This window comes from Serinus canaria, chromosome 25 (assembly GCF_022539315.1).
Source record: "Serinus canaria isolate serCan28SL12 chromosome 25, serCan2020, whole genome shotgun sequence".
NCBI lineage: Eukaryota > Metazoa > Chordata > Aves > Passeriformes > Fringillidae > Serinus > Serinus canaria.
The window spans coordinates 7,019,920-7,028,804 of NC_066338.1; the positions used below are offsets into that span (position 1 = coordinate 7,019,920).

Genomic DNA, 8,885 nt, shown 5'->3' on the forward strand with positions numbered 1-8,885 from the left:
TCCTAACCAAACAGAACTATTCCATGATTTCTTTTCTTACAGATCCCCATGCTGAAACAGCACAAATGTCCAACAGCAGCTCCATCAGGCACTTCCTCCTGCTGGCATTGGCAGACACGCGGCAGCTGCAGCTCCTGCACTTCTGCCTCTTGCTGGCCATCTCCCTGGCTGCCCTCCTGGGCAACGGCCTCATCATCAGCGTCGTAGCCTGCGGCCACCACCTGCACACGCCCATGTTCTTCTTCCTGCTCAACCTGGCCCTCACTGACCTGGGCTCCATCTGCACCACTGTCCCCAAAGCCATGCACAATTCCCTCTGGGACACCAGGACCATCTCCTACAAAGGATGTGCAGCTCAGGTTTTTCTGCTGATCTTCTTCATGGGAGCAGAATATTTTCTCCTCACTGCTATGTGCTACGACCGCTACGTGTCCATTTGCAAACCCCTGCACTACGGGACCCTCCTGGGCAGCAGAGCTTGTGCCCACATGGCAGCAGCTGCCTGGGCCAGTGCCTTTCTCAATGCTCTGCTGCAAACAGCCAATACATTTTCCCTGCCCCTGTGTCATGGTAATCGCCTGGGCCAGTTCTTCTGTGAAATCCCTGCGATTCTCAAGCTTTCCTGCTCACACTCAAAGTTTAGGGAACTCGGGCTTCTTGTGTTTTCGATTTGTCTAACATTGGTTGTTTTGTGTTCATTATTTTCTCCTATGTGCAGATCTTCAGGGCTGTGCTGAGGATCCCCTCTGAGCAGGGACGGCACAAAGCCTTTTCCACCTGCCTCCCTCCCCTGGCAGTGCTCTCCCTGTTCCTCAGCACTGGCACATTTGCTCACCTGAAGCCCCCCTCCATCTCCTCCCCATCCCTGGATCTGGCCCTGTCAGTTCTGTACTCGGTGGTGCCTCCAGCCCTGAACCCCCTCATCTACAGCCTGAGGAACCAGGAGCTCAAGACGGCAGTGAGGAGAATGATGACTGGATTCTTTCAGAAACATTAAACTGCTGGCCAATTTCTTCAAATCACTTGTAATAAAAGTCATCTTTGATATTCTTGTGTGTTTCATTTTGGAGGGGTTTTTTCTGGTTTTGTTTTGTTTTACTTTTTTAAGCTTGTCCACAAAGTAAAATCATGGTTTGTGCCATTTCTCATTTTGTTTCTCTCCACCTTCCCTGCGCCCACAGACTATGTCAATGAGGGGCTGTGCTCTTCATGGCTTCAAAGGAACTAAAGGATCTCCCAGCAAAATTTTCTCCAGAGATGCCCTTTAGTTCCCTTCTCTGGAGCTGCAGCAGCAATGTCTGTGTGCAGAGCTGGGGGCAGATCAGTGCTGGCACAGCAGCTGTGCCCAGCAGCAGCAGCACTTGGTGTTGCCAGTGCTGCTCCCGTGGCCCTGCCCCGCTGCCCTGGTGGCCCTGGTGTTGCTGTAGGGCCTGAGTGCTCCCGGGGCCGGGCACAGCCCTGGGGGTGGCAGTGCCAGGGCTGCAGCAGGGACAGGCCATGGGCACTGCTGGGGCAGTGCTGACACCTCAGGCCAGGCCCTGGGGGCTCCAGGCTCCTTGCCCAGGCTCTCTCAAGAACACGCCCAGGCCAATGCTCAGCACAGAAAACCCCCGTGAGCAGCTCCCAGGGTGGCTGTGGGCAGGCTGGGGGCAAACAGCATGGCTGGGGCTCTGCAAGGGCCCTGGGGGAGATGGGAAGGAGCAGCAGAGCAGGGGCTGATCCATCCCCAGTGCTCTGGACAGCCCAGGGCAGCGTCCCAGAGCGTCCTCATGGAGCTGCCAACAACATCCCCCCTCTGCAGCCCTGGCCTCTCCCCCAGCTCACACAGGTGCCCCATCCTTGCAGGCACAGACACGGCAGCGCTGGCTCAGCAGCCCCTGTTTGCATTGCACAGAGCAGGGGGAGCACCCCCATGCTGTTGGTGTGGGGACATGAACCTGAGGGAGCACAAATGCCATCAGCCCCTGGGGCCAGCAAGGGCTGGGGGACAGCAGGGAAACCACTCAGCTTTGTCCTGGCCTCTGCAGTCAGCCAGAAAGTTTGTTCCCATCGGCTGGGAGTTTCCTGTCCCACTGCAGACGCTGTTGCTCAGAGCCAGGGCTGCCTGGCAGCCACCCCCAAACTGCCCTGAGCATTTCCTTGGCTTCACCTTTGCTTTCTTTACTCTTCCTGCTACAAATTTCTTCCTCTTCCCACCCCTGTTCCCTGCCCTGCAAACAGCCCATTCCTGTTTGCCCTTCCCTCTCTGGCCCCACTCCCCATTTCAGTTCCTGCCTTGGCACCATGGGAATGTCCCCTGGGGAGCAGGATCATCCTACAAGTGCTGCAGGAATTGTCTGCAGGCTCCTGCTGTGCCTCCTGCTGCTCCCTTGCCAGAGGCACCACAGGCCAGGGGGGCACATCTGGGCTGCTGTGTCTGGCTCTGGGGCTCCCTGTTCTGGGCAATGAGGAGGAGCTGCAGAGGCTCTGCAGGACTGACAGGATGGGCTTTGGGGCTGGCAGGAGAAGCTGAGGGACCTGGGCTGCTGGAGCTTCTGGAGAGGAGGCCCAGGGCTCATCCTGCCACTGCTCCAAGGGTGGTTTCAAAGAATCCCAGAATCAGCAGAGTTGGAAAAGTCCTTGGAGATCATAAAGTCCAACCTGTGCCCTGACACTGCCATTGTCTCCCCTGAGCCTCCTCTTCTCCAGGATAAACAACCCCAGCTCTTTCAGCTGCTCCTCACAGGACTTTTGTTCCAGACCCCTCCCCAGCCTTGTTGCCCTTCTATGGACACGCTCCAGCCCCTCCATGTCCTTCCTAAAGTGGGGGCCCAGAACTGGATACAGCACTCGAGGTGCTGCCCATCCAGAGCCCAGCACAGGGGAAGAATCACTGCCCTGCTCCTGCTGGCCACACCATTCCTGATCCAGGCCAGGAGCCATTGGCCTTCTTGCCCACCTGGGCACACTGCTGGCTCATGTCCAGCCTGCTGTCCATCAGTCCCTGCAGGTCCCTTTCTGCCTGGCTGCTGTCCAGCCACTCTGTCCCCAGCCTGTAGAGCTGCAGGTGTTGTTGTGGCCAAAGTGCAGGACCTGGCACTTGGTCTTGTTAAACCTCACGTTGTTGGATTTGGGCCCTGGATCCAGCCTGTTCAGGGCCTCTGCAGATCCCTCCTTCCCTTCAGCACATCCACACTCCCAGACAACTTGGTGTCGCCATGGTTCCGTGAGTCCCCAGAGTGTCCCAGTGTTCTCCATGATTCCATGAGGTCTCCCAGTGTCACAATGTCCCTTTGGTTCCATGGGACCCCTTGATGTCACAAAGTCTTTTGGATCCTTGGGCCCTGCAGTGTCCCAATGGCCCTTGGTCCCCTAAGGCCCTGCAGTGTCACAATGGATCCTTGGTTCCATGAGGTCTGGCAGTGCAGCAATGCTCTCCTTGGTTCCACAGTGTCACAGTGGCCTCTTGGTCCCAAGGACCATCACGGTGTCAAACATGTTTCCTTCATTCCAGGAGTCCCTGAGGAGCAGCACTGGCCCCTTGGTTCCATGGGGCCCTGCAGTGTCACAATGGCCCCATCATGACACCAGGTCCTGCTCTGTCACAATGCTCTGCATGGTTCCACAAGGCCCTGCAGGGTCACAGTGGCCTCTTGGTTCCATGAGGCCTCAGAGTGCCACAAGGAATTCCTTGGTGCTGCAGTGTCACAATGGAGCCCTGGTGACACAAGATCCTGCAGTGTCACCAGGGACCCTTGGTTCCATGGGGCACCACAGTGTCACAATTGTTCCCTCAGTTCCCAGAGTCCATGCAATGGATCAATGGCCCCTTGATTCCATTGTCCCCAGGCTCTCCCAAGAGTCTCCTTGGTTCCACAGTGGCACAATGGCCCCTTGGTTCAACAGGGCCCCACAGGGTCACAGCGGCTTCTGTGGTTCCACCAGGACCCAGACTGTCACCATGGACTCCTTGCTTCCATTCAGCCCCACAGTGTCCCCATGGCCCCTTGGCTCTGTGCTGCCATGTCATACACAGTGTCACCATGGTCCTCTCAGTGCCACCAGGCCCTGCAGTGTCCCAATGGCCCCTTGCTTCCCCAGGGCCCTGCAGTGTCACAATCATCAGAGAATCAGCCAGGCTGGGAAAGACCTTGGAGAGCATCAAGTCCAACCTGGGACCCAACACCACCTTGTCACCCATGCCATGGCACTGAGTGCCACATCCAGTCTTTCCTTAAACACTCCCAGGGGTGGTGACTCACCCACCTCCCTGGGCAGCCCATTCCAATGCCCAGTCACCCTTTGTGTGGAGAATGTTTCTAAATGTCCAGCCTAAACATCCCCTGGTGCAGCTGAAGGCTGTGTCCTTTTGTTCTTTACTGTTCCCTGGGAGAAGAGTCTGACTGTCCCTGGCTCCATCCTCCTGTCAGGGAGTTGTAGAGAGTGATGAGGTCTCCCCTGAGCTTCCTCTTCTCCAGGATAAACAACCCCAGCTCCCTCAGCCACTCCTCACAGGACTTGTGTTCCAGACCATTCCCTAGCCTTGTTGCCCTTCTCTGGACATGCTCCAGCCCTTCCATGTCCTTCCTAAATTGGGGGTCCCAGAACTGGACACAGCACTCGAGGTGCTGCCCAACCAGTGCTGAGCACAGGGGGAAGAATCACTGCCCTGCTCCTGCTGGCCATACCATTCCTGATCCCAGGCAGTGCCAGGGGTTGGATGAGGGAAATGGTGGGGAGGGGTTAGGGACAGAGTATGATTGATGGTCAGCCATGAAAGATCTTGATTTTCATATCTATTCAGACTGCATTAGAAGGTTCTGGGGGTCAATATCAACTGGACATTGCTAATATCAATCTACAAAGGGAAAAAAACAAGGACAAAACAGTTCTATCTGCATTGTTTTCAATAGAGTAGATTCACTTTGAACACACTTCTGAAATCTGTTTAATTAACCAGGAAGACCAAAAAACTTAAATAATCCCAAGGGACTTTTCTTGTTCAGGTGTTTTGAACTAATGTTTATGAGCCTTTGTCAATGAATTCCTGAACTGAAGAGCTCAAGAAAGAAGAGGCCTCTGGAGGAGTAAAATTCATCAGCATCCTCCCAGTGGCTGAGGATCCATCCCCATCAGAGCAGCAAGGAACAGAAATGGGCACAGCTTTGTGCTGCCCCAGCTCTGGGATGGGCCCTGGGCCTGGAGCAGGAGCAGCTCTGGAGGGCCCCAAGGCCGGGGCTCTTGTGCTGCCCTGGGCAGGTGGGATGGCAGCAGGGGCTGCAGAGCTCTCAGCACCTCAGCCAGAGGGGAGCAGGCACAGACAGGCAATTGCTGAGCATGGCCTGCACTGGCCAGGGCTGACTGTGCCAAAGGCAGAGCTCAGCTGCCCTTGGGGGCTGCAGGAACAGCCCAGAGCCCAAAGAGCCTCCATGGCTGTGCTGGAGACCAAGGCTGCAGGAGGGAAATGCAGGGCTGCTGTGGGATGGGGAGGGCATTGAATTCCAGCACACACCTCAGCTCTCTGATGATCCCAGCACCATGCTGGGCCCTGTTCCAGACTGGAGCAGAGCAGATGTTGATGGGACAGGAACCCTGTGGGGCTGTCAGGGACCTGCAGCTTGCAAGGTGCTCTGCTCTCCCTCAGGTGCTCTGGGAGAGATCCAATCCCAGCTGGGCATCTCAGGGCAAAAGTGGCACTGCCTGTTCATGGGCACACAGCTGATGTCTCTTGGAAAGGGGGACAGGTTTTGATTCCTATTAATTTCTTAATATACAAGCATATCTTTATAATCTGGGTCGCTTGAGTACTTTTTATGAATGGCAATGTTTTCCCACCAGGAACATGGATTTCCTGGATCTACTCGATTTTTGTACTGATGGCAAGAGGAAATACTGATATTCCCCTCTACCTCTGCCACTAACATTCAGTCTTATATTTCATTACCTCCTTCCTTTGGGTGTTTCCAGCTCTCCTGTTTAAATGGCCATGTCTCAGGACATCTCTTCACATAGACCAGCTGGATCTATGCCCCTTCCATTGCTCCCAGATTTCCTCCTCCAGACACTTTCTCATCATTCAAGTGCCTCTCAACTGACTGGCTTCATGCTTTGAGCTGCAGGAAGTTGCTCAGTATTTCTGAAATTCAAGTGAATATCACATTAGTCAACATCCTAATTGCATTTATAACTATCCTAGAATAACCTTTCTTGTGTCTCTGTCTAAAACTGTTCCTGTACAGAAATCCCTGGGGGATGGGGGACATGTCAGATGCTGCTGGGACATCCCAGAGAGCTGAGGGAAGAGCTGTGATGGTTATGAAACTGTTCAAATGTTCAACTTGTGTTGTTGGCAAGAAACCTTTCTGTGCCTCTGAGTGTCACCAGTCCCTGAGCCCAAAGGACACAAATCTGATGAGTTGTGGTTCCCCTTGCAGGGGCTGCACTTGGACCTTGGCTCTGCACAGGAGAGCTCTTCATCCCCTTTCTCTCTTTTCCTCCCTCTGAGCATGGAGGGAGCTCCTGACTTCAGCCTGTGACTGGTGTGTGCAAAGAGCAAATCTGGGCAGAACTGGGGCAGGGAGGGGTTTGGGGGAACCTTGGGATCTGTGCTGGGCACAGAAGGTGTTTTCCATTGCTCTGAGACTGTCTGCTGTGGAAAGTGGATTTAATATCCAGCAGAGGAATGACTTTTGCATTTGATGGAGCTGTGACTTCCCTTGGCTTTGTTGGCTGACAAGAAATGAACATCCCTCTGTGTCTCGGGCAGCTCCTTCTCCAAGGAAAGCAGGTGGGAGTTGGAGCCAAGGAGCTGAAAGCTGCAGGTGCAGCCTGGGCTGGAGGGAGCTCAGATTTGCACAAGGCTGCTCTGAGTGCCAGGGCTTGGATGGGGGAAATGGTGGGGTGGGGGTAGGGACAGAGTCTGATTGATTGTCAGCCATTATTGGGTCTTGGTTTTCATATCTATTCAAACTGCATGAGGAGGTACTTGGATTTAATGGCAATTGGAGATTGCACATATCAATGTATTACAGGAAAAAAATGAAACATGATGTAAAAAAACCTTTCTCCCTGTCTTTTTAAATAGAGTGTTTTCGCTTTAACTTGGCTTCTGAAATGAGTCTAATAAACCACAAAAGATTTGAAAATTAAAATCACATTATCCCCAGAGGCTTGGCTTGTTAAGGTGTTCTGAATGCTAATGAGCCCTGGGAGACTGAATTCCTGCACTGAGGAGCTGAAGGCTGAACAAGGCTCTGGAGCAGTGAAATTCAGCAGCAGCCCCCAAGGTGCTGAGGATGTCAGCAGCCCCCACTGAGGCCATCCCTGCCCAGAGCCCCTGGGGGAATGGGCAGACAAGGAGAGCGTCCCTGGGGCTGGGGCAGCACAACTCAGAGGCACCAGGGGCTCCAGCTGGGAAATGGAGTGTGGAATGGGGCTGGGAAAGCCCTGCCTGGGCTGTGCCAAGCAGGACAGACAAGCCCTGCGTCCCATGCACTTAAAAAATTATTTCAAGGAGACGTTTAAAATGAATTACAATTGTTTGAGTCCTTTCAGTTGAACTCCCTGGAGAAATACCATCAAGAGATTCTCCAGAGCTCGAAAAAACATAACAGACTTTACTGGCAATTTCAGAAAATCAGAAAAATTTTGGCAAAAGGTTTAGTATAGCATTCAATCAACAAAAACACTTCTCAAAGCATTCCCTTAGCCCATTCAACTTTGTAAACTCCAAGTCAGTTCCATTTTAAAGTTGATCAAAATTTGTAAGGAGTGACAATTTGAAGAAGAAGACGCAGAAAGAGAGAAAGACAAAAATGATTTAAAGAAGCACACACAAAGCTTCCTAGTCCTGGATTCCAGAAGTGTTCAGATGGAAATTCCAAAAGGATTCAGGGTCAAGCTGTGTGCTTGCCTTGTGGTCAGCGTTCAGTAGCCCTTGTTCTTCCTGGGCCCTTCCCCCAGGTGGGACTTGGGCTCATTTGGTCCCTCAGGAGCTGGGCTGGGGCACCAGAGGTGGCTGTGGAGCATTGCCTGTGCTGTGCCAGGGACTGGCAGACACTGCTGGGCTGGGATAGAGGCTCTGGGGGGATTGGGGTTCCAGGGCAGGGCAGTGCTGGGGTTCCAGGGCAGGGCAGGGCTGGACCTGCCCCTTCCTTCCCCACAAACAAAATCTTATGAGCCGACAATCTCCTCCAGTCTCTCACAACAGGCAATGTTGGAGGTGAAATTCTATTTCTGGCTATGGACACCTGGATGAAAAGGATGGTTCTTTTCCATAAGAAAAAAAGCACAGAGCCCCAGTGTTTAGAAGGCAGGTGAGAGACTCAGTCCTCCAAGGCCACCCAGACTTGTCAGGAATGGCAGGTTTTTCTGGGAGCAGACTTTGGATTTAGGGAATTTTAGAGGTGGAACCCCAGTCTCGGCCATGGGCACCTGGAGAACGAGGACTGTTCTTTTACATGGGAAAGAAAGCACGGAGCCTTCCCCAATGTTTTGGGGACAGATGAGAAGTGACCCTTGTGAAACCACTGCTAGATAGACTTGTCCTGGCAATATTCCAATAGGAACAATCCCTAGCTATAAGGAAATATGGAGGTGAAATTCCAATTTTGGCCATGGGTGCCTGGAGGAAGACAGTTCTTTTCCATGACAAGGAAAGAATGGAGCCCCAATGTTTCAGTAGCAGATAAGAAGAGACTCCCAATGTGCCAAGGTCAGCTGGACCAGTCAGGCAGTCAATGAGAGGTGAAGCCAGACGTGTTCTGTGTTCCCTTGGTTTGATGGGGCCCCACAGTGTCACAGTGGCCTTTTGATTACAAGACAACCTGCAGTGTCACACTGGCCCCTAGGTTTGATGGGGTCCCACAATGTCACAGTGGCCCCTCTGTTTCATAAATCCCCGCGTG

The 8,885-nt window shown here is 53.3% G+C and overlaps 1 pseudogene; it reads left to right on the top strand.

The window, feature by feature from the left end:
* The first annotated feature begins 340 nt into the window (after nt 1-340).
* Nucleotides 341-8,885, top strand: part of LOC127060597 (olfactory receptor 14J1-like) — a 12,347-nt pseudogene continuing 3,802 nt past the window's right edge.